This window comes from Chiloscyllium plagiosum, chromosome 16, assembly GCF_004010195.1.
Source record: "Chiloscyllium plagiosum isolate BGI_BamShark_2017 chromosome 16, ASM401019v2, whole genome shotgun sequence".
Lineage (NCBI taxonomy): Eukaryota > Metazoa > Chordata > Chondrichthyes > Orectolobiformes > Hemiscylliidae > Chiloscyllium > Chiloscyllium plagiosum.
The window spans coordinates 10,008,964-10,034,900 of NC_057725.1; the positions used below are offsets into that span (position 1 = coordinate 10,008,964).

The 25,937-nt window shown below is 43.1% G+C and overlaps 1 long non-coding RNA gene across 2 annotated transcripts in view; it reads right to left on the reverse strand.

Annotated features, from left to right (window-relative positions):
* Positions 1-4,470: 4,470 nt before the first annotated feature.
* LOC122557643 overlaps positions 4,471-25,937 on the reverse strand; it is a 31,548-nt gene continuing 10,081 nt past the window's right edge. The window contains exons 4-5 of one of the 2 annotated variants that reach the window (XR_006313887.1): positions 24,304-24,497; positions 4,471-4,511 (exon numbers count right to left, since the gene is read on the reverse strand). This is a non-coding gene — a long non-coding RNA (uncharacterized LOC122557643). Of the gene's footprint in view, positions 4,512-16,382; positions 16,957-24,303; positions 24,498-25,937 lie in introns of those variants that run through there. The other variant, XR_006313886.1, reaches the window with a different exon arrangement.

Consider the following 25,937-nt stretch of genomic DNA (forward strand, 5'->3'; position numbering starts at 1 on the left):
CTTATTCAGGAAATGGTACTGGGAAAAGTTCCAGTGGAGGTGATAGAGGCAAGCATGATAGTGTTATTTCAGATGTATCTAGACAGGTACATGACTGGGCAGGGAGCAGAGGGATACAGATCCTTAGAAAATAGCTGATAGGTTTAGATAGAGGATTTGTGCAGGCTTGGAGAGTCGAAGGGCCTATTCCTGTTCCAGAATTTTCTTTGTTCTAAAACCCAATAAGTCTCTAGCGCCTGATGCTCTGCATCCCAGAGTACTGAAGGAAGTGGCTCTAGAAATAATGGATGCATTGGTGATCATTTTCTAGCATTCTATAGATTCTGGAAGAGTTCCAATGGAGTGGAGGTTAGTTAATGTCACCCCACTCTTTAAAAAAGGAGATAGAGAGAAAATGGGTAATTGCAGGCTGGTGAGCTTGACATCGGTAGTGGGGAAAATGCTGGAGTCAATTGTTAAGGATGTAATAGTCAAGCATTTGGAAAGCAGTGACAGAATCAGTCCAAGTCAGCATGGATTCACTAAATTGAAATCATGCTTGACAAATCTTCTGGAATTTTTGAGGACTTTCAAAAGGCTTTGGACAAGGTTCCACACAGCATCTCAGTGAACATAGAACATAGAAGAATACAGCGCAGTACAGGCCCTTCGGCCCTCGATGTTGCGCCGATCCAAGCCCACCTAACCTACACTAGCCCACTATCCTCCATATGCCTATCCAATGCCCGCTTAAATGCCCATAATGAGGGAGAGTCCACCACTGCTACTGGCAGGGCATTCCATGAACTCACGACTCCTCATACGATCTTTCTTCCATACCAGGCAACATCCTGGTAAACCTCCTCTGCACCCGTTCCAATGTCTCCCCATCCTTCCTATAGTATGGCGACCAAAGCTGCACACAATATTCCAGATGCGGCCGTACCAGAGTCTTATACAACTGCATCATGACCTCAGGACTCCGGAACTCAATTCCTCTACCAATAAAAGCCAGTACGCCATATGCCTTCCTCACCGCACTATTTACTTGGGTGGCAACTTTCAGAGATCTGTGTACATGGACACCAAGATCCCTCTGCTCATCCACACTACCAAGTATCCGACCATTAGCCCAGTACGCCATCTTTTTGTTATTCTTCCCAAAGTGAATCACCTCACATTTAGCTACATTGAATTCCATTTGCCACCTTTCTGCCCAGCTCTGCAGCTTCTCTATATCCTGCTGTAACCTGCCACATCCTTCCTCACTGTCAACAACTCCTCCGACTTTCGTATCATCCGCAAACTTGCTCACCCAACCTTCTAACCCCTCCTCCAGGTCATTTATAAAAATGACAAACAGCAATGGTCCCAAAACAGATCCTTGCGGAACACCGCTAGTGACAGCAATCCAAGATAAACCTTTGCCATCCACTACTACCCTCTGTCTTCTTCCAGCCAGCCAACTCCTAATCCAAACCTCCAACTCACCCTCAATGAACTGGCTGGCAGACAGGACACAGAGGTTTGGAATAAATGGATCCTTTTCACAGTGGTAGACAGAAATGAGTGGGGTATCACAGGGTTTGGTGCTGGTACCCCAAGTTGTTCACAATATACATTAACAATTTGGATGAACGAATTGAATGTAATATCTCCACATTTGCAGATGACACTGAGCTGGATGGCAGTGTTCACTGTGAGGAAGCTGCTAAGAGGCTGCAGGGTGACTTGGACAGATTGGCTGAGTGGACAAATACTTGGCAAATGCAGTATAATTTTGATAAATGCGAGGTTATCCACTTTGGTGACAAAGACAGGAAGGCAGATTATCTGAATGGTGGCATTTTTAGGAGAAGATGAGGTGCAGCGAGACCTGGGTGTCATGGTGGAACAGTCACTGAAAGTCGGTGTGCAAATGCAGCAGGGAGTGAGGAAAGCTACTGGCATGCTGGCCTTCATAGCGAGAGGATTGGAGTATCACAGTAAGGATATCTTGCTGCAGTTATACAACATCTTGGTGAGGCCACATCTTTGGTATTGAGTCCAGTTTTGGGCTCCTCGTCTGAGGAAGGATATTGTTGCTATTGAGGGTGTCTAGCGAAGATTCACCAGACTGATTCCCGGGATGGCAGGACTGATATATAAGGAAAGACTGGATTGACTGGGCTTGTGCTCACTGGAATATTGAAGAATGAGGGGCAATCTTATAAACCCTGATGAGACTTGACAGGTGAGATGTGGAAAGGATGTTCCCAATGTTGGGATAGTTCAGAATGAAGGCTCACAGTCTAAGAATAAGGGGGATGCCATTCCGGACTGAGATGAGGAAGAATTTCTTCACACAGAGAGTTGTGAACTTGTGGAATTCTCTCCCACTGTTGGGGCCAATTTTATAGATATATTCAAGAGGGATCTGGACGTGGCCCTTGTGGCTAAAGTGGTCAGGGTGTATGGAGAGAAAGTGGGAATGAGATACTGAGAGTGCATGATCAGCCATGATCATATTGAATGGTGGTGCAGGCTCGAAGGGCCGAATGGCCTACTCTTGCAACTATTTTCTATGTTTCTAATGACAGCTTTATGATTACCCCATTACTGAGATTAGCTTCCAATTTGAATCTATTCATGGAATTTATGTCCCACTCGCTGTAATGATGGGATTTGAACCTACAAGTTCAGAGCTTTATCTTAAGCCGAATAGAATACTAATCCAATGACATAGTATTAAGTGGTTAAACACTGTAAATGTACATGATCTCTGCACATAATATAATATTAAATCCTGCACATTACACCTTCTTAGTCAAGAAGACTAAGTGCCCTATTTTCTTGTGTTACTCACAATTAAAACTGTGATAGGAACTTCTCAATTTCTTTTGCATTTGAGTGGTATCGATGAAACTAAGTCACATAGTGTGATGCTGGCTTTAGAGAAGAGTGATTTAGTGTAAGATATAACAGCAAAATCTGTTCATATCTTCATTAAATTCTTGTGTATGCATGGGTTCTCCCTATGCTCTGTTTTTGTCACTGTTTGTACGATAATAAATTTCTATATCCACATTTCTGATTTTAAGTGCTCATGAAAACTATGCCACATGCTCACTATATCTCTTTCACTTTAAAAGTCAGTTAGCCCAGATAGCTGGACAGTCTCTCCTCATGCAGAGTGATGCCAACAGTATGGGTTACACTCCTGTACGGGCTCAGGTCACCATGCAAGCTTGGCCTTCCACTTGCCTGAGGGCTGGCGACACTTGCCTTAAACTCACCACAGTAATGATTGGAACGAGGTCAGCCAGGTGGATCTCAGAGAATATGAGTTCTCTGATTGGGGCTGTTAACCCGATCCAATCAGGCAAACCTAGTGGCAGATATAAACAGGAAGTGTCCACCTGCACACACACATAACATGGGTGCTGGGGGAAAAAATAAAAAGAAAAAAGAAAAATAAAAAGAAGAGGACGAGTGTCAATCATCCTGTTTACTCTGAGAGCTGGCTCTGACCAGTGTCAAAGGCACTCCATGTGTAGATAAAGGGTGACTTGGTGATGGGATTAAAAAAAGGAAAGATAAGAAAAAGAAAGAAAAAAAAAGAAGTGTCCACCTACTCACACTTGGGTGCTGGGGGGAAAAAATTAGCACTACTGCAGTGAGGCATTGGTGTGGGGAAATGAAAAAAAAAGTTAAAAAATAAATAGAGGTGTCAGAAGTTCTGTTCACTTCAGGACCTGGCTCTGAGCTAGCTGGATCAGTGTCACGTACTATGTACATGTGAATAAAATATGATGTAGTGATGGGATACCAATCTTCATGGAGTTATTTCAACCACCCATGCCAGCTGTGGGACTGTGATGATTTGCACTTTCCTTCTGAACCCTGAGTATTCCAAGTGCCTGCACAGTAGCCATATAGCAGCCCGCTCCGCTCTGTGAATATTTTGAGTTCAAGCCTCTTAACTTATCAACAAGCTCTTGCATAAGCAAAATAAAAGACAGAGTCACTTTCGAAGAAATCTGTTCAATGGTGGAGCTGGCCAGCTGACTGCTCAGAGACCCCTCAACCTGTCTCTCACTAACAATTCAATGCCTCTACTCTTCTGCCATTGGTATCCATTCTTCATACATCTGTACAAATTCCATACTCACTTTCTCTGCTCATACCACCCCCCTCAGCTGAATTGGACTAGGTTTACCTTGCTGGGGAGCACTGGTTGAGAAGAACAACTCACTGAGGCTCGTCCAACAGTATCTTTCAAATCCATGGCCTCTCCCAAATAGAAATACAAGGGAAGAAGATTCAGGTTAATACCACCACTTTTTGCTTCCCCCTGAGCCATGTGCCATGCAAACTTGGAACTACAATGCCCATTTCTTCACTGTTACTGGATCACAATCCTGAGATGTCCCAAAGAGCACAGTGTGTGTTCACGCAGTGTGTAGCAGTTCAAGAAGATGGCTCACCATCATCTTCTCTAGGGAGATTAGGCACGGGCAATAAATGTTGGCCAAGTCAACGACACCCACATCCTGTGAACGAATTTAAAAAAAAGAAGTGAATGAATGCAGACGGATGTCAAATTATTCACTCCCTCTAAGGTTGTAGTCATAGAGCTCATTCTATGCTAAGCAGTCAGGGAATATGAATGAAATACAAGGTGATAAATATCTGCATGTCTGTATAATCATAATTGCGTACCTGTTCTGTGAAACTGTGTTTCAGCATGTGTCATGTGTTGTTTACATAGCAACAACACTGCGTCTAACTTCTCCAATTCACTAATCCTGAATACTTTCCTTGTTGTTAGTATTGCATACCCCACTAAGTAGCAAACCGGGCGTTTTCACGAACAAGTTGTAACACTTTCCTGTGCTGTTGCTTCCCGCACAGTTATTGGTGCTTCTGCCTGACTTGTTCCTGGCACTGCAGCTAACATTAGCACAACATTACTGTCAGTCTGCAACTCCTCATTTACCCCAGCCTCCTGGCTGTATTTTTGAAACAACCATTTTCCATTTCCCACTCACCATGGGCCATTACTGGCTGTGCTCTTGCTCCCTCTGCTGGTGCCTAACAGCTTGATCTCACCTTTGGTGAGAGCCAAGCTGAACACTGACTGATTCACTCACTCACTCATTCACTCACTGACACTCACTCACTCACTGACAGTCACTGACACTCACTCACTCATTCACTCACTCACTGACACTCACTCATTCACTCACTGACACTCACTCATTCACTCCCTCTCTCATTCAGTCACACACTCGTTCACTCACTCATTCACTCACTCACACACACTCATTCACTCACTCACTCCCTCTCTGCTGGGACTGTTTATATCAAACTCTTTTTGAACTGAATCAGAACAATAATTAGGATAGTTGGTTGCAAAGTTGTATCCAACTGTGTAATACAGGGTCTGAATCCGATGTATCACTAGTCAGTAACCCTAGGAACAGTTAGAAGGACACAGAATATACTCTGAGTGGGGATTTAAATGTTCCCCATGAACAGTGGCTCAGCAGCAGCACTATTGCTCAGGCTGGTTGAGTCGGAAAAGACATAGCTGCTAGATCGGATCTGGTGGTGAGGGAACAATTGTCATTACCAATCTGTATATGTATCTATCCATGACAGTGTTGGTAAGAGTAACCACCTCACGGTCCATCTGGAGACAAAGCTCCACCTTCAAATTGACAGTGCTCTATACATTTTGAGTGGGCATCCATAATGACTAACAACATTGAATCCATGAAAGGACGTGGACAGTCAACGTTTAACTGGCCATTCCCATGAAGGTTGGGAAGCTGCTGGCAGTCATTTTTACCCTCTGGGAACTGCCCCACCAACACGGCTATGTTTGAATGCAATCCTGACCACCAGACATAACGTCTTGCCAACATTATTATTTTAGAGACCCCTGGTTAACCCTGATGAAGTTCAGCCAGTGTCGGGTGGAGACCTTTACTCAGGACAACCACTGTTGCTCTTCACAATAATATACCATCCTCTATTGTGATCTGGTCTCTCCGGGTCCAAAAATGTTTCAATTCTGGTTGTGATGGCCCTTTGGTTTCTCCCATTACGATAGCTTGGTTCAGTTTGGGTAGGACTGGACCTTTCTGTAAAAATCAACAAGGTAAAAACAATGACTGCAGATGCTGGAAACCAGATCCTCGGATGCTGCCTGAACTGCTGTGCTCTTCCAGCACCATTGATCCAGAATCTGGACCTTTCTGTGTCCAAAGTCCAATATTGTCAGCTGTGACTGGAAGTGACTCCAGAAACTTTAAAGCCATGACAGACTCTTCCAGTGGTGGCACCACTGGTGATGAATCTGCCTGGGGAGGTGGCTCAATGCACCCACATTGGCCTCCTGGACGGTGTTCCAACTTGTAATTATTCACACTTAGAATTAGAATCTACAGCTGAATTCACCCTGAAGTTATGGGCAGCCTTGCCTTGTCCTTTTTTAAGTCAACCTAGCAGGGGTTTATGGTCTGTTATTATTACAAACTAACCTTACATAAAGGCATTGGCAGAACATCCTGAATGCAAACCTTCCTTCTCTATCTGGGTGTACTTACACTCGGCATTATCCAACGTGCTGGATGCATACACAATTGGACATTCCTCTCCATTGGGCCACCTATGAGCCAATAAAACCCCAATGCCATGTGGGTAGGTCCATGTCTGGTGGTGTTTTAGAACATAGAACATAGAACAATACAGCGCAGTACAGGCCCTTTGGCCCTCGATGTTGCGCCGATCCAAGCCCACCTAACCTATACTAACCCACTATCCTCCATATACCTATCCAATGCCCGCTTAAATGCCCATAAAGAGGGAGAGTACACCACTGCTACTGGCAGGGCATTCCATGAACTTACCTGACCTGCTGTGCTGTTCCAGCAATAAAGTTTCAACTTTGATCTCCAGCATATGCAGACCTCACTTTCTTCTCGACCAAAACTGCACACAATATTCCAGATGCGGCCGTACCAGAGTCTTATACAACTGCATCATGACCTCAGGACTCCGGAACTCAATTCCTCTACCAATAAAAGCCAGTACGCCATATGCCTTCCTCACCGCACTATTTACCTGGGTGGCAACTTTCAGAGATCTGTGTACATGGACACCAAGATCCCTCTGCTCATCCACACTACCAAGTATCCGACAATTAGCCCAGTACCCATTCTTTTTGTTATTCTTCCCAAAGTGAGTCACCTCGCACTTAGCTACATTGAATTCCATCTGCCACCTTTCTGCCCAGCTCTGCAGCTTCTCTATATCCTGCTGTAACCTGCCACATGCTTCCTCACTGTCAACAACTCCTCCGACTTTCGTGTCATCCGCAAACTTGCTCACCCAACCTTCTAACCCCTCTTCCAGGTCATTTATAAAAATGACAAACAGCAATGGTCGCAAAACAGATCCTTGCGGAACACCGCTAGTGACGGCACTCCATGAAGACACTTTGCCATCAACTACTACCCTCTGTCTTCTTCCATCCAGCCAATTCCTAATCCAAACCTCCAACTCACCCTCAATGCCATATCTCCGTATTTTCTGCAGTAGCCTACCATGGGGAACCTTATCAAACGCCTTACTAAAATCCATATATACCACATCTACCGCTTTCCCCTCATCAACCTCCTTCGTCACCTTTTCAAAGAATTACAGGATATCCATACTGGGACGTCCGTCATTTGTGATATATATAGAAATGACTTGGATGAGAATATAGATGGTTGGGTCAGTAAGTCTGTAGACAATGTCAAGATCGGGAGAGTTGGAGAAAGTATAGAAAATGGTCATAGCATACTAGATCTTGCTTGGGATCAGAGTGTGCTAATACCTTAGAGGATCACAGCCGTTTCTTCACTTCCTGGAAAGCATTGCTTGGCTGCATGACCATTTCCAAGGCTGACCCATTTTTTAAGGACTGATGCAAAGGTGCCAGGTTGGAGGCCAGGTTATATATGAACTTTCCATAATAATTCACCAGCCCAAGGAAAGACATACGCTCCAGTGAGGATTTGGAATCCAGGACACCATTGATCTTCCAATGGGTGTAATCCACTCTTGTTGACTCTGTAGCCAAAGTTGGTCACTTGGTGTGCCTGGACCACACATTTTTCCTTTCTAAGATGTACACCCACCTGGGACAAAGACCTAAGGACCATGTCCAAGTTCTCTCAGTGCTCCTAATTGGTCTTCCCTGTTATTAGCACATCATCCAGATAAATGTTGCACTGGGGTAAACATGTAAAATGTTCTCCATTGTCCTCTGAAAAATGGCACAGGCTGATAGTACCCCAAATGGCAGTCTCATATGTTGGTGCAAACCCTTATGAATATTATTGTAACATACTTCTGGGAATCCTCATCTTAAATGCATGGCTCATGTTCAGTTTTGTGAAGGCAGCCCCCCGCCCACCCTTGCGAAAAGTAATTTATCATTTGTTTGAAATTGTCACACAGGTGAACAGACTTGTGAGCTTCAAAATCTGTATGGTGCTACCCTTCCCCAAATGGGACTGGTTTGATAATTCCCTTGCTTTCCAGCTTTCTGAATTCAGCCTCTACCTTTACCCAAATGCACTGAGTGGGTCTTGCAGACTCATGGGATTACTTTCTGGTCAACATGCAAGTTGACATTGGCTTCTTTGATAGTCCCTGGACCTTCCCAAAAATCTTTTGGATATTTAATTAGGTCTTCACTCAAACAGCTATTTTCGAATTTTAAAAAAATGATGAGCTAATCTCAGTGAATATTTTTCAACCAGTTTTGCCTCGTAAAACCTGGGCCTGAGCCTTTTACTCCAATCAGTGGAAACTGAACCAGCTGCTTCCCATAAAGATGGGAACCAAAGTTATACCCTTAATCTTTAAAGGTTTCCTGTTATAGGGTCTCAGTCTAGCCAAATTATTGCACAGATGAAAGGATTGGAGTCCAGAGCGAATTTTGTTGATGACCGATTCTGCGATCACTGAAATGGCCGCATTGTTATCGACCTCCATTAGAACCGGGTTACCACTTAGCCAGATGTTTATTTTGATTGGTTCTGATTTGGATGTTGCTAAGCAATTTAGCTGTTCCAAACCAGCTGTAGGTGGACTTTCCAGGATGTACACTCTCTCGGATACCAGCCTATGAGTTCTCTTACTCAACTTCGGTCTAGGATTCTTTTTATTGTCCCGAGTCGACAACCCAACAGCAACTACAATGACTTGTCAGTCTGGATCCTGAAGAAAATGTTAACTGTTTAGCCAAGGCTTGGCATTGTTTTGTGATTTTGCTTTGGGCTGACCAAGAGTCCTTCAGTTCAGGATGTGCCCTAAGTAAGGCCATGAAATTGCATTCACTCAAGTGGTGTTCCACCAGCTGGTGAGGGTGTCTATTTTCTACAACTTATTCTCCACTTGTCGTGTTTTCCAATGACAAAACCAGTTGTAGTGCCTGTTTGAAGTCCAGTTCTGCTTCAGCTCATTGGTACTTTTGCACTGTTACATCACTGATCCCACATACCAAATGGTTTCTCAGCATCCCACTCTCATCGCCAGTGAAATAACTCCACAGAGGCCAGTACCCTGCCACCAAGTCACCCTTTATTTACACATGGAGAGTCTTTGACACTGATCCAGCTCCCTCAGAGCCAGCTCTCAGAGTGAGCAGGTTGTCTGACACTCCTGTTCTTTTTTATTAGCCAGGGCTCCCTGAATGGACCAGACTAACAGCACCAGTCAGGGAACTCATATTCTCCGGGGTCCCCTTGGTTGACCTTATTATAATAAATACAGAATTGTTCATAAGATTGATACCTGAGTGACAGCCTCAGGACTATGGCAACCCAAGAGTGCATTAGTACAGTGTTGCAATTCTATCTCAAATCTCCTCCCTTTTATACAAATAAACAGAAAGAAATGCATGCATTGTCAATTACATTATGAGCAACCATGTTACATACAATACACACAACTGTATTAACAGTTCATTATACTCAAGTCTCCGCACATTTGAATCATACACTGTCTTTAATTGATGCCTGCTTTATAATGGACATGTGAGTATTGTTGTTGTTCATTGTTGTAGTGGTTTACCAATCTTGTCAAAATGAATTTTTAGCTTTCTGCCACTGTATCTTGATTTTGCCACTCACAGTTGTTACTGCTGCTGCCTTCAGCAGTCTTCGCCCTTCTGGAAGTGTAGTTTGGGAGCAGTGTGACATTTGTCTCACTGGACAACTCTCCACACCTTCAGTTGGCATGTTTCTCCTCTCGGGGTTTCCTTTTATACATCTGTGTTGGATTTGCTTGATCGTTAGTAAAACCTTTGGTGCTTTTCACTGCTACATTAGCCTTTCTATTTGACTGGGGATAACGTGGGAACAATGCAGTGTTGAAATAGCCAATCCATTAGGAAGCAGCTGAATTCTTCACTTCTGGATGGAGGGCCATTGTTGCTTATCACAACATCTGGAATGTGCTTTCAGACATTCCAAAATGTCACCACTGGATGTTAGAGAAAGCCCAGTGGCCAGAATAATAATCTACAGTGACAAGATAATTAATTCCTGCAGGAGTGAAGAAGTCTGCTCCCTGTTTCATCCATGATCTGTCTGGGATTTCTTTTGTTATCAGTGGCTGCCTAGCTCCAGCTTGCTTAGGTTAGTTTTCATTACAAGTCCTGCACTGACTGATCTTTAGTTGCACATGTTTGGTCAGTAAAGTGTTTCTCTTGCCTTATTCAGCCTAAACTCCCTGGTGCCTTCTATGGTTATATGTTAGTGTCACTCCTCTCTACTTCTGAGGGATAATGAATCCATTCCCTCTATACAATATGCTGCCTTGGGCTATTAATACACCTCTTATATGCCCAATAAACACAGGAATGTTCTCAATGCTTTTAGGCCAAAAATCTTCATCTTCATTTCTTGTAACACTTGGAGAGTTTCATCTTGTTGGCTGGTTAACTTGATCTGTGAAAGGCGTTTACCTGTTAGCTTCAATTTCTCTGCTGAATTCGGAGCATATGGAGCTGCAGTTTTTTATTGGATCTGAAAAAACACTATCACCCCACCCTTTCCTTTCTGTGCAGGGAGTGCGACTGTTGACAGCATATCAGTGATGTTCTCTTACTTGTATGTCACATCCAGCTGTTACTTCTCCAACAAGAGTAGCATTCTTTGTAGATGCTCTGCAGCAGATAGGCAGCTTGAAGAAAACGCTTTGAAGAGGAATTTGGTCAGACTCAACTGTCAAATTGTCACTCCTACATTGATACTGATAAAAATGTTATCAAGCAAAGAACATGTCCAGGCAATCATTCATGATCCAAATATAGCAATGTCCTATTTACGTTAACCACCTTGATGCAAACATAACCCATTGGTTGAACTGCAATAGAGTTTCTCCAAGCCCTATTTTGCGGGTCTTACACTACTGGGGGAATTCATTGTTTGCCCCACACGGTTCAGACCAAAGATATGAAGGTTAGGTGCATTGACCAAGCTAAATTGCCCATAGTGTTCAGGGATGTGCAGACTAGGTAGCTTGGGGTTACAGGGATGGAGTGGGTTTGGGTGCTCTTCAGAGGGTCAGTGTGGACTTGATGGGTTAAATGGCCTGTTTTAACATGAGAGGGATTCTATTCCATGATTCTATTCTTTTCTAATCTATTTCAGCATTCTATTTTAGAGTGTGTTTTTGGGGATGTGGGCAAATTTCTTTTACTGTCAGTGCATAAATGTCATTAACTTTTGAAAAATTTAATTGCACATTTTTGTTTGGTATCATCTTGCAAACCTTATCTTTCAGTCACAGTGGATATTGACTGTGGTCAGCAGTTGTTTATTCACATGTATCTTTGTACAGCACATATATTCATAAACTGGTAGATCATCCATTATATCTTCCATTCAAGGAAGATAACTACTATCTCTTGAGGTCTGCACCTTTGCTTAGATGAACCTATAGCTTCTCTATTGGCCCATGCTAACCTCATCCCATGTCCAGCCCTTACTCTCTCCCCCACCTCCTTGACCTGACCCTGTCCATCTTCCTTCCCATCTATCCATTCCACCTTTCCCACTGCCTGTCACAATAACACCCTTCCCTCATCCGTCTATTGCTATCCCACCTACCTTTTTCCTAGCCCCACCTGCCTCTATTTATTTCTAAGCTCCCTTTACCCACCCACCATCCTGATGAAGGGTCTCGTCCCGAAATGTCGATTTCTCCAGCTCCTGATGCTGCCTGGCTTGCTGTGTTCTTCTAGTCTCCTGTTTGTCTACCATGGAAATACCAAGCAGCACACAACACTTCTCTGTATCCTCTGAATAGTATCTGTATTGTAGAGAGAAAGTTTCTGCATTCATCCAACTTTACTTGCCAGCAAATACCCCTCAAATCTAAGATAGGATAGCTGGGAAGGAAGATGAACAGGTGGGTTAGGTCAAGAGGGCTGTGCTGAGTTGGAGTGTTGCACCTGGAATGAGGTGGAGGGAGGGGAGATTTGGAAACTAGTGAAGTCGATGTTGATGTCATGTGGTTGAAGAGTCTCAAGGCAAAAGATTAAGCATTCTTCCTCCAGTTATCTGGGGACTTGCACTTGGAAGAGGCCCAGGACTTACATGTCCTTGGGGGAGTGGATGAGGGAGTTGAAATGGTCGGCCACAGGGCAGTGGGTGTGACCCTGAAACACTCTGCGAGTTGGCATCCTGGCTCTCCAATGTTGAGGAGACCACATTGAGAGGAGTGGCTGCAGTAGATGAGGTGGGTGGACGTGCAGGAACCACTCTGCCAGATGTGAAGGGAACATTTGGGGCCTTGGATGGAGGTGAGAGGGGAGGTGTGGACGCAGGTTTTACACCTTTTGCAGCGGCAAGGGCAAGTAACAGGTGTGGAGGGTCCAACCGTTCAACTCGGCACTGTCCTTTTGATCTGTCCCACCTGTCTACCTTCCTTCATAGAATCGCTACAGTGTGGAAACAAGATATTTGGCCCAATAAGTCCATACTGACCCTCTGAAGAGTAACCCACCCAGACCCATTCCCCGACATTTACCCTTGACTAATGCACCTAATCTACACATCCCTGAACACGATTGGTAATTTAGCATGACTAATGCAGCTAACCTGCACTTCTTTATGGGAAGAAACTGGAGTATGTGGAGAAAACCCACACAGACATGGGGAGAATGAGCAAACTCCCCATAGACAGTTGCCCGAGGTGGGAATCGAACCCGGGTCCCTGGCGCTGTGAGGTAGCAGCGTTAACCACTGAGTCACTGTGCCGTCCTTCCCAACTATCCGCTCCACCCTCCCCATGGACCAATCACAATTACCCTCCATCTACATCCACCTATTGCCTTCCTATCTACCTTACCCCAGCCCCATCCCCAACCCACTCTTTATCCCCTACCCCCTCCACATTCCTAATGAAGGGCTTATACCCGAAACGTCGATTCTCCTGCTCCTCGGATGCTGCCTGACCTGCTGTGCTTTTCCAGCGCCACACTTTTCGACTCTGAGTCTCCAGCATCTGCAGTCTTCACCTTCTCCTAGTTACTGATTTGAGGATAGCTGAAGGTACCCCCAATGGAATATCAGCACTAAAAATCAAAGGAACTTTGAGAAAGTCACCTAGTCTCACTTTTGTCAGCTGAACTCTTGATCCATATAATTTGTTCCTTTTCAACATGATACTCTTGCTAAACAGACTGTCTTTTCTGTTGTGTTCATCCTATTTGTGAATGAATGTGTACGTGTATAGATTTAAAGGGAGTACAGTTTAAATTGGCAGATTATTAAGTAATAATTCATCTTTCCATTCGTTAAAGATCAGGTTTGTTATACTAAATAGGTTTTTGTTTTCTTGTTCATTGATGCAAATTGATGTGAGTTTATTTTATCTTAAATAATGATCACAATCAAGCAATCCAACTATCCTAAAGTTTAAATTAAAACAAAGAACTACTGATGCTGGCCATTTGAAACAAAAACAGATATTGCTGGAGAAACTCAGTGGGTATGCAGAAAAAGCAGAATTACTGTTTCAAGACCAGCGATCCTTCTTCAGGTCTGCTAGTAACTAGGAAAACATGATATTAATATTTACGATGGGGTGAAGGTAATGAGTGAATTGGATAGGTGGAAAGAGAACTCAAAGATAGTGAGACATTAAAAGTAAAGCAGAGAAGTGGATTGTTGATCATAAGCCATAAGTCCATAAGTTATAGGAGCAGAATTAGGCCATTCAGCCCATCATGTCCACTCCACTTGATCATAGTTGATATGTTTCTCAACCCCATTCTACTGCCTTCTCCCCATAAACTTTAATCCTCTTACTAATCAAGAACCTATCTGTCTCTGTTTTAAATACACTTACTGACTTCACCTCCATAGGCCTCTGCAGTAATGACTTCCACAGATTCACCACCCTCTGGCTGAAGAGATTCCTCCTCATCTCAGTTCCAAAGAGTCACCCTTCATTCTGAGGCTGTGCCCTCGAGTCTTAATCTCTCCTCCTCGTGAAAACAGCTTCTCCATATCCACTCTGTCCAGGCCTCTCAATATTCTGTAAGTTTTAATGAGATTCCCTCCTCGTCTTTCTAAACTCCATCGAGTACAGAAGCAGAGTCCTCAACTGCCCCTCATGTGACAAGTTCTTCATCCTGGGGTCATTCATGTAAACCTCCTCTGGGGAGTGGGTACAATTACAATATTTTAAAGGCATCTGGATTGGTGTATGAATAGGAAAGGTTTAGAGAGATATGGGCCAAACGCAGGCAAACAGGACTAGGTTGGATTGGGATGACTGGTTAGCATGGACGAGTTGGAATGAAGGACCTGCTTCCGTGCTGTATGAGTCTGCGACTCTATGATCTGTAGCTCCTTGTTGTGCTTCCTACTGGCTTCTGTGGAAAATTGTGTGGTACCTTCTGCAGCATTTAACCCTCTTCATTGTCTTTCTGCCCTTTCTGTCTGGAATATCTATCAGCATAATATAAAGCCCGATCTGTTCTTCCATCTGTATATTCTGGTTGCTGGCACACAATGTCAGTGAATCTGCACATATTGATTCCTTTCCTCAAAGTAAATTTCTCCTCTCTCAGTAGATGTGATCTCACTGTGGAATCTTCCATGCCTAATACTGTCTAATCTCTAAAGATCATCTTTCAGTGGCGCAAATTCACAGGATTGTGTGAACAATGTTAACGGAGTCTTTTTCACCTTGAGTTCTAATATTGACCGTATACCATTCAAAAGTTATGTTCACTTGGAGTTTGCAGTAAGCCTACATGCCTTTCAAAGTCTCTGCAGTATTCTTCATTTACAGAAAGATTTGGAGAGAAATATATGTTGAAACAGCCTCTCTCCAATAAAAATAATAATGCGAGCTATTAGCATTTGCTTTGGCTTGTTAATTAAATCTGTCACAACCTTGCTCATTGCAAGTGGAAGACCTGCCATGTCTATTTCATGTAGATGTTTTTCTCGACTGGGCTCAGAGGTGGAACATTTGTAGCCATCATGTCTTACTGGGTCATTTAGCTGCAGCCTGCTTCTCTGTTCCTTTTCAGTGATTTCCTGTGGCTTTTCACCATTTTCAGAGCTCCCACACTCCGCTGTTAGAAACTTTTCTACACATGATTTCAGCTTCACTCTAACCCCAGCTCACATTGTGGCAGTCTGATTTGTACTCTCTGTTTGCTGAGCTGTCTGTAAGATGGATGTCTGCAGTGAGTACCTCAAAGTGGAGGTTATGTGACACACAAGCTGGGAGGCACATTAATACGGTATTGCATTTCTATCTCGAATGGTTTAGTTACAACAAATACTTCTACATGGTCCCACAAAGTCAATCAAATACTGCCAAGACCATCAAACAAGATTTGTTTGAAAGTCATTATCATGTTAGAAAATCATAAGAACCAGGCATTACTAATATTCATCCCTCTGTGTTTCTCTCTTGGGGAGGGAGAGGGAGAGTCAGAGAGAGAGAGAAAGAATGATATCTTCAGTTCTGAATTTCAATGTGTTCCTGCACCAGGTTTTGTGCCTTGCTTTAATGAATATTTTCTTTCACTTCTAAATATAACTTGGTAAAGAAACAGTCAGGACTTGCCCCTAGTTCCCATAGATGTGTTGCTACTTCATGTAGATCCACTGAAGCAGGTTCACAAAAGGAACAGAAGGCATTTGACAAGTGTAATTGTCATGAGAACTGAATTGATAATTCTACTCATGAATAAAACAAGATATGAAATGGAACCCTTAAGTGTTATTATAGTTAATCATGTAACAATTAGAAGTAATACAGTGTTCTTTTATCTTTAGTGGAGTTTCAAGTTTCAACTTAAATATAATCATTTGAAGTGCAGTGGACAAAGTTGATGATCAACTCTTAAAAATAAAACTTCAACAGGTTAGAGAGTCCCTGCTGGTGCACAGGAACAAAAAACAAAAGCCAAGCAGAAACTCACTGAACTGCAATGTTTGCTTATCAAAACTAACCCAAAATATCTTTATTAAGGCAATAATGCGCTTCAGCTCCTGTGGTGTCCACCAATCACTAGAGGTCAGTGAATATTGCATCTCAATGGACACACAAGTGTGGATGTAACTGTGAACTATGGGTAGATGTGGGGTATTTTGACTCAATCCCTGGCCACTGCTTGGACCTGTTGATGGAGATAATGAGAACTGCAGATGATGGAGAGTCGCAGTGGATAAAGATGGAGCTGGGAAAAGCACAGCAGGTCAGGCAGCATCAGAGGAGATGGGGAGTTGGTGGTTCAGGTCGGAACCTTTCATTAGGACTTGTTGATGTCTTTTGGCTAAGGGCAAGAGCAGGAACATGAGGAAACCCTCCTTCTTGTCAGCCACCGCCCCTCTTCCACACTGTGTGCCCGTAGGTCAGGCGGGTGGGGCTGAAGTACAACCAAAGTTTTAAAAGCCACCCCTGTAAATATCGAAACAGAGGCTGAAAATGAAACAATTCCAACCATGGAAAACAATCCCCCCCCAGTCCGTAAATCCCACATATGAACTGGTACCCACTGAAACTATTTACCTTTTTATTGGATGGGACTTCTGGGGGCAATATGAGTGGACTAGATAGAGTCAATAGTCAGAGACTTTTCCCCAGGGCAGGATTGACTGGTACAAGGGGTCATAGTTTGAAAATATTAGGAGGAAGGTATAAAGGAGGCGTCAGAGGTAGGTTCTTTATGCAGAGAGTTGTGAACGCATGGAATATGTTACCAGCTATGGTGGCGGAAGCAGAGTCATTGGGGACATTTAAGCAACTGCTGGACATGCACATGGATAGCAGTGAATTGAGGGGTGCATAGGTTAAGTTATTATATTTTACATTAGGATTAAACCTCGGCACAACATTGTGGGCCAAACGGCCTGTTCTGTGCTGTACTTTTTTATGTTCGATGTTCTAATACTCTCCATCCTAGATTCCCATTGGAAACAAAAAGGATCTTTTAATAGAGGATGCTGTACTGGGGGTCTCTGCCTCCAGAAGGGAGAATGTTGACTCAGCAATGGACAAAGATGAGGAAGGCAGAATCTGCAGCAGCAACCCGCACAGGAAACACTCTGTGGCATGGAGTGAATTTCAAAGTTGATAATCTATATTCCTGTGTACTCCATACCTAATAGAATGAATAGAAAACATGCCACATTCCGAAATGAACTGAGAGGAGAGACCATCAGGTATAAGACTATACAAGACCAAAAAAAACAGACAAGGCGGTAAAAGAGGAGGAGGCGTGGCCTTTTTTAGTCAAAGATAGTATAATGGTGGCTGAGACAACTTTTGATGAGGACTCGTCTACTGAGGTAGTGTGGGCTGAGGTTAGAAACAGGAAAGGAGAGGTCACACTTCTTGGAGGTTTTTATAGGCGTCCGCAGAGTTCCAGGGAGGTGGAAGAAAAGATTAGTTAAATTATTCTGGGTAGGAGTGAAAGGAACTGGGTGGTCATTATGGGGGACTTTAACTTCCCCAATATTGATTGGAAATGTTATAGCTCTAGTACGTTGGATGGATCAGTTTTTGTCCAATGTGTACAGGAGGGTTTCCTGACACAGTCTGTTGAAGGGCCGACAAGAGAGGAGGCCACACTGGATCTCGTGCTTGGTAATGAACCAGGCCAAGTGTTTGATTTAGTTGTGGGTGAGCACTTTGGAGAGAGTGACCATAATTCAGTTATGTTTAACTTATCAATGAAAAGGGATAGGTACATGCCACAGGTCAAGAGTTATCAATGGGGCAAGGACAATTTTAATGCGATTAGGCAAGAATAAGGATGCATGGAATGTGGTAGCAAAATGCAGGGAATGCAGACTATGGAAATGTGGAGCTAGATTAAGGAACAGATATTGCGTGTCCTTGATAGGTAAGTCCCTGTCAGGGAGGGAGGAAGTGATAAGGTAAGGGAATCGTGGTTTACTACAGAAATTGCATCTCTGCATAAGAAGAAGTAGGAGGCTTATGTGTTGATGAGGCAAGATGGTACAGATGAGGTGATGGAGAGTTACAGATCGGCTAGAAAGGATTTAAAGAGAGAGTTAAGAAGAGCAAAGAGAGGACACGAGCAGTCTTTAGCAAATAGAATAAAGGAGAACCCTAAAGCTTTCTATAGCATTGTGAAGAATAAAAAGATGATTAGGGTAGGAATCGGACCAGTCAAAGACAGAAGTGGGAAATTGAGTGTGGACCCTGTAGAGATCGGAGAGGTGCTAAATGAACATTTCTCATCGGTGTTCACTCAGGAAAAGGAGAATATTGTAGAGGAGAAGGATGAGGTACGAGATATTAGACGAGAAAAGATTGCGGTTAGTTACCCACAGGTGTTAACAATTCTAGAAGGAGTGAAAGTAGACAAGGCCCGTGGGTCGGATGTGATTTATCTGAGGATTCTCTGGGAAGCTAAGGAGGAGATAGCAGAGCATTTGGCTTTGATATTTGAGTCGTCATTGTCTACGGGTTTAGTACCAGAGAACTGGAGGATTGCAAATGTTGTGCCCTTGTTCAAGAAGGGCAGTAATTATAGACCAGTGAGCCTTACTTCTGTCGTAGGAAAGGTTTTGGAAAGGATTATAAGAGATAAGATTTATAATCATCTAGCAAGCAACAATTTGATTTCAGATAGTCAACATGGTTTTGTCAAGGGCAGGTCGTGTCTCACAAACCTCACTGAGTTTTTTGGGAAGGTGACCAAGCATGTAGATGAGGGTAGGGCAGTTGATGTGGTATACTTGGAGTTCAATAAAGCCTTTGATAAGGTTCTCCATGGTAGGCTGATGGAGAAAATGCAGAGGCATGGGATTGAGGGTGATTTAGCAGGTTGGATTAGAAACTGGCTTTCTGGAAGAAGGCAGTGAGTGGTGGTTGATGGAAAATATTCAGCTTGGAGTCCAGTTACTATTGGTGTGCCATAAGAGTTTGTTTTGGGACCACTGCTGTTTGTCATTTTTATAAATGACTTAGACGCAGGCATAGGTGGATGGATTAGTAAATTTGCAGATGACACGAAAGTTGGTGGAGTAGTGGACAGTTTAGAAGAATGTTACCGGTTGCAGGGGGATTTGGATAAACTGCAGAATTGGGCTGAGAGGTGGCAAATGGAGTTCAATGCAGCTAAATGTGAGGTGATGCACTTTGGGAAGAATAACAGGATGGCAGAGTATCGGGTCAATGGAAAGATTCTTGGTAGTGTGTATGTGCAGAGGGATCTTGGAGTACATGTGCATAGACCCCTGAAAGTTGCCACCCAGGTGGATAATGCTGTTAAGAAGGCATACGGTGTGTTAGGTTCCATTGGTAGAGGGATTGAGTTCCGGAACCGCAATATAATGCTGCAACTATACAAAACTATGGTGCAGCTACACTTGGAATATTGTGTACAGTTCTGGTCACCCCATTACAGGAAGGATGTGGAAGCATTGGAAAAGGTGCAGAGGAGATTTACCAGGATGTTGCCTGGTCTGGAGGGAAGGTCTTATGAGGAAAGGCTGAGAGACTTGGGTCTGCTCTCATTGGAAAGAAGAAGGCTAAGGGGGGATTTGATCGAGACATACAAGATGAACAGAGGATTAGATCGGGTAGACAGTGAAAGGCGTTTTCCTAGGATGATGACGTCACCTTGTACAAGAGGGCATAACTACAAATCGAGGGGTGAAAAATTTAAGACAGGTGTCAGAGGCAGGTTCTTTATGCAGAGAGTGGTAAGGGCATGGAATGCCCTAACTACTAATGTAGTCAACTCAGCCACTTTAGGGAGATTTAAACAATCCTTAGATAGGCACATGGATGGTTTTGGGAGAATATAGGGGGACGAGCTGCGAATAGTTCACAGGTCGGCGCAACATCGAGGGCCGAAGGGCCTGTTCTGCGCTGTATTGTTCTATGTTCTATGTTCTATACAGGGACATAATGAGGCCATTCAGCCCATCAAAACTGCTCCATCACTCAATCATGGGTCAAATATTTTTCAACTCCATTCACCTGCCTTCTCCCCATAATCCTTGAACGCCTGACTAATTAAGAACCATGTCTTACATGTACACAAGGATTTGGCCTCCACTGCCTTCTGTGGCAATGAATTCCACAGATTAACCACCCTCTGGTAAGAAATTCTCATCTCAGTTTGAGAGGGTTGTCCCTTCACTCTGAGGCTATACCTTTAAGTCCTTGTCTCTCCTACCAGTGGAAACATCCTCTCCACAGCCACCCTATCCTAAGTATTCTGTAAGTTTCAATGAGATTCTCCCTCAGCCTTCAAAACTCCATCAAGTACAGACACACAGTATTTAACTGCTCCTCATAGGATAAGCCGTTCATCTTCAGGATTAGTATTGTACACCTCCTTTGGAAGACTTCTGATACCAGCACATCCTTTCTTAGATATGGAGCCCAACACTGTTCACAATATTCCAAATGTTGTCTGTCCAGGGCCTTATACAGCCTCAGCCGTATATCTTTGCTTTGTATTCTAGTCCGCTTGAAATGAATGCTAAAATTGCATTGGTTTTCCTAACTGCCAACTGAACCTGCAAGTTAACCTTGACAGATTCCTGAACTAGGATTCCGAAGTCCCATTGTGCTTCAGATTTCTGAAGCCTTTCCCCATTTAGAAAATAATCTATGCCTCTAGTCTTCCTACCAAAGTGCATAACTGCACACCTTCCCACATTATATCTGGCACTTCTTTGCCCACTCTCCTGGCCTGTCCAAGTCCTTCTGCAGCCTTCCTGCCTCCTCAGCATGGCCTGTCCTTTCACCCATCTTTGCATCACCTGCAAATGTAGCAACAAGGCCCTCAGCTCCTTCATCCGGATTGTTAATGTATAACATGAATATTTGTGGTCACAACACTGAACCATGAGCATCTCCACTAGTCACCGGATGCCATCCTGACAAAGACACTTTTAACTCTGTGCTTTCTGCCAGTCAGCCAATCCTCTATCCATGCCAATATCTTGCCCCTGGGCTCTTATTTGGCAGTCTCATGTCTGATACCTTATCAAAGGCCTTTCGAATATCCAAATAGATCATGTCCATTGGTTCTTCTTGGTCTAAATTGCTTGTTACTCCTCAAAGAATGAAAAGGAGTGGACAATGTGAGAGAGAGAACATGATGAATTGATATGGAGGTTGAAATCACCAAAGTGGTGAAGTCATTGAGTCACAGAGACAAAGGAAGGAAAGGAGGAAAGTATCTTGGTGAGAAAATGCTGATCGTTCCTCCAGAGTGATAATGAACAATGATTGTGAATGAGCTTGGTGAAACAACTGAAATGCTCAAAGGAAGACACGACACCACAGGAGCAGAGTCGACTTTGAGACAAATGCCAATCTATCACCATAGTGAGGCAACAGATTGTAGGTATAGTAATGTTGAGGGACTCCATTCAGAGGTCATTAGTAAGCACCTCTTGGCAGCTTTTCATTAAAACTCGAATTTGCATATAATTCTGACAGTCAATAGTATTACTGTTACTGAATTCCCCCACTTCAACATCCTGGGGATTGTCATTGACCAGAAACTCAAAAGAACTCACCAAATTTGAGTTGATGAACAAAGAGACCTTGGAGTGCAAATTCATAGTTCCTTGAAAGTGGAGTCGCAGGTGGATAGCATAGTGAAGAAGGCGTTTGGTATGCTTGTCTTTATTGGTCAATGTGTTAAGTATAGAAGTTGGGAGGTCATGTTACAGCTGTACAGGACATTGGTTAGTCCAAATTTGGAATATTGCGTGCAGTTCTGGTCTCCTTCCTAACAGAAGGATGTTGTGAAACTTGAAAAGATTTAAAAGGATGTTGTCAGGATTGGAGGGCCATGGGAGACTGATTAGTAAGGTTAGAACTCATGGAATACAAGGAGATCTAGCCATTTGGCTACAGAACTGGCTCAAAGGTAGAAGACACAGGGTGGTGGTAGAGGGTTGTTTTTCAGACTGGAGGCTTGTGACCAGTGGAGTGCTACAAGGGTTGGTGATGGGTCCACTACTTTTCATCAATTATATAAAGGATTTGGATGTGAGCATAAGAGGTATAGTTAGTAAGTTTGCTGATGACATCAATATTGGAGGTGTCATGGACAGTGAAGAAGGTCACCTTAGTTTACAACAGAATCTGATCAGATGGGCCAATGGGCTGAGAAGTGGCAGATGGAGTTTAATTCAGATAAATGTGAGGTTCTGCATTTTGGAAAGGCAAATCAGAGCAGCACTTATACACCTAATGGTAAGGTCCTAGGGAGTGTTGTTGAACAAAGAGGTTCATAGCTCCTTGAAAGTGGAGTTGCAGTTAGATAGGATAGTGAAGAAGGCATTTGGAATGCTTTCCTTTATTTGTCAAAGTTTTGAGTACAGGAGTTGGGAGGTCATGTTGCGGCTGTACCAGGACATTGGTTAGGCCACTTTTGGAATATTGTGTGCAATTCTGGTCTCCTTCCTATTGGAAAGATGTTGTGAAACTTGAAAGGGTTCAGAAAAGATTTACAAGGATGTTGCCAGGGTTGAAGAATTTGAGCTATAGGGAGAGGTTGAATAGGCTGGGGCTGTTTTCCCTGGAGCATCGGAGGCTGAAGGGTGACCTTATGGAGGTTTATAAAATCATGAGGGGCATGGATAGCAAAAATAGACAAAGTCTTTTCCCTGGGGTGGGGGAGTCCAAAACTAGAGGGCAAAAGTTTAGCTTGAGAGGGGAAAGATATAAGAGAGACCTAAGGGGCAATTATTTCACGCAGAGGGTGGTGCATGTATGGAATGAGTTGCCAGAGGAAGTGGTGGAGGCTGGTACAATTGCAACATTTAAAAGGCATCAGGATGGGCATATGAATAGGAAGGGTTTGGAGGGATATGGGCCAGGTGCTGGCAGATGGGACTAGATTGGGTTGGGATATCTGGTTGGCATGGATGAGTTGGACCGAAGATCTGTTTCTGTGCTGTACATCTGTATGACTCTATGACAGGCTGAATAAACTGGGGCTATTTTCCCTGGAGCATTGGAGGCTGAGCAGGGACCTTATACAGATTTATAAAATCATGAGGAGTATGGATAGGATAAAATAGACAAGGTCTTTTGCCTGGGGTGGGAGTGTCCAAAACTAGAGGGCATAGGTTTAAGGTGAGGGGCCAATATTTAAAAGGAATCTAAGGGCCAACGATTTACCATTAGGTGGTTGCGTGTATGGAATGAGCTGCCAGAGGAAGTGGCAGAGGTTGGTATAATTACAACATTTAAAAGGCATCTGAATTTGTATATGAATAGGAAGAGTTTAGAGGGATATGGGCCAAATGCTGACAAATGGGATGAGATTAGTTTGGGCTAACTGGTCGGCATGGATGAATTGAACTGAAGGTTCTATTTCATGCTAAACAACTCTATGATTCTAAATAAACTTAGTGACCACACTAGCAGGTCAGAGGTGAGGAGTACTGCAGCAAGTATCTCACCTCCTGACCCCCCAAAATCTGTCCACCATCCAGAACGGACAAGTCAGGAGTATGGTGGACTACACTCCACTTGCCTGGATGGGATTTGCTCCAACAACACTCAAGAAGCTTGACATCATTAAGAACAAAGCCCCTGCTTGATTGTTACCACATCCACAAGTATCCACTCCCTCCAACAATGATGCTCAGTCACAGCAGTGTGTACTATCTGCAAGATGCACTGCAGAAGTTCACCAAAGATCCTTAGACAGCACCTTCCAAACCTAACATCACTTCCATCTTGAAGGACAAAAGGCACCACCTTCATGAATATCACCACCTCCATGACACTGACCATCTTGACTTGGAAATATGTCACAACTCCTTCACTGTCGCGAGTTGAATTTCCAGTAATTCCCTTCCAAAGGACATTTGGGTCAACTTACAGCAAATGGATTTCAGTGGTTCAAGAAGACAGCTCACCACCAACTCCTCAAAGGCAACTAGCGACGGGCAATAAATGCTGGTCAAGTCAGCCACACCCATGATCTACACAAAAATGAAAACAAAGAGTCTAGGAGATATAAAACAAAGTCAATAATGAGAAATAAAATTTATTGCTCCCTGATTTCCTGTCATATGTCATGGACTGCCCCTGAATAACCAACCCCACTGCCTCACCTTCCACTCTCGTGACCTCACTTATCTGTTATTGTACCATCCTCAATCAATTGCCACCTACCCATGTTTGCATCAGTCATCCTACACCTTCACCAACCTGCCCCTCACTCATCTGCTACTCTACTCTCCCTGACCCATTTGTCACCCAATCCACTTGCTCACTACCCTGTGACATTTCATAATACTGAGTCCCATGTCAATGCAAGCTGTTGTTGTGTTGTTATGTTATGTCTTATAGTTACAAGACTTTAAGGCATGTCTGATAGATCTGCATTCTGATTCAACCCAAGAAAAAAATTGAAATTGCTAATAGTTGTTAATTGAGACCTGATAATCTTTGTATGTTTCCTTTACAAGGATGAAGCAAGTCATGTTCCCTAACAAACTCCTCTGAACACCAAGTAACACAACTGATCTCCTGATCACCTCCAACCCCTGACATTTTGCTCTCACACCCTCATCCACCATATGTTCTAGTAATTGTAAATGTTTGATTGGCTAAAATAAAGTGATTCTGTGACTGGGAGTAAATAGAAATGCACATAATCTATTGAATACACCTTTGTAAAAAGCAATGGTACATAAAACTTCATAGCTTTCACTATATATAGCCACAACATTTTGATTTTGATTTTAGTTCCTTTCACATCACACCAATGTTTGTGTTCTTATGTTCACACTGTACTTGAGTTGAATCTTGTTATTCAGAGATTGGTTCTAACATTTCAGAAACAATGATGCTGAATGATTCAAGATGACTCTTGTAATGTGATATGTTCAACGTGAGATACTCAGTAAGTAATTTGCTTTATAGCAGGATTCACTTAAACTAAACACAAGGTAATAAATACATCAACTCCAAGGCTCATGCATAAAGCTTTTAGGTTTGTCCCTCTTGTCCTCAATTTCAGTCGATGGGAAATATGCAAAAATATTTACAGATATGTTAAAACAAAAGATTAAATCTGAAAAAGCTGTAGTGTATAGGTCCGAACCAAGGATGGCTGGATAAACGTTGGTGATAAATGTTGTAATGAAAGGAATGTCATATATGTATACACATACACACACACACACATACAAATCTAGTTTGGCTTTCAAACTAATGGCATATGGGTGTTGGTTAGTTCATTCATTATGTGTTAGAAAGCAAGTGACTGCAAATCTCCTGAAATGTTAATGGAAGATTTTTGAGACTGTGGGGTTTACAATTAAGAGTGTAAACTTTGAAGGTATTAGCTTGCTTTTGGTTTAAAATAATCAAGGATTGATTTTATATTCAAGAACTCAGAGATTTACAAATTTAAG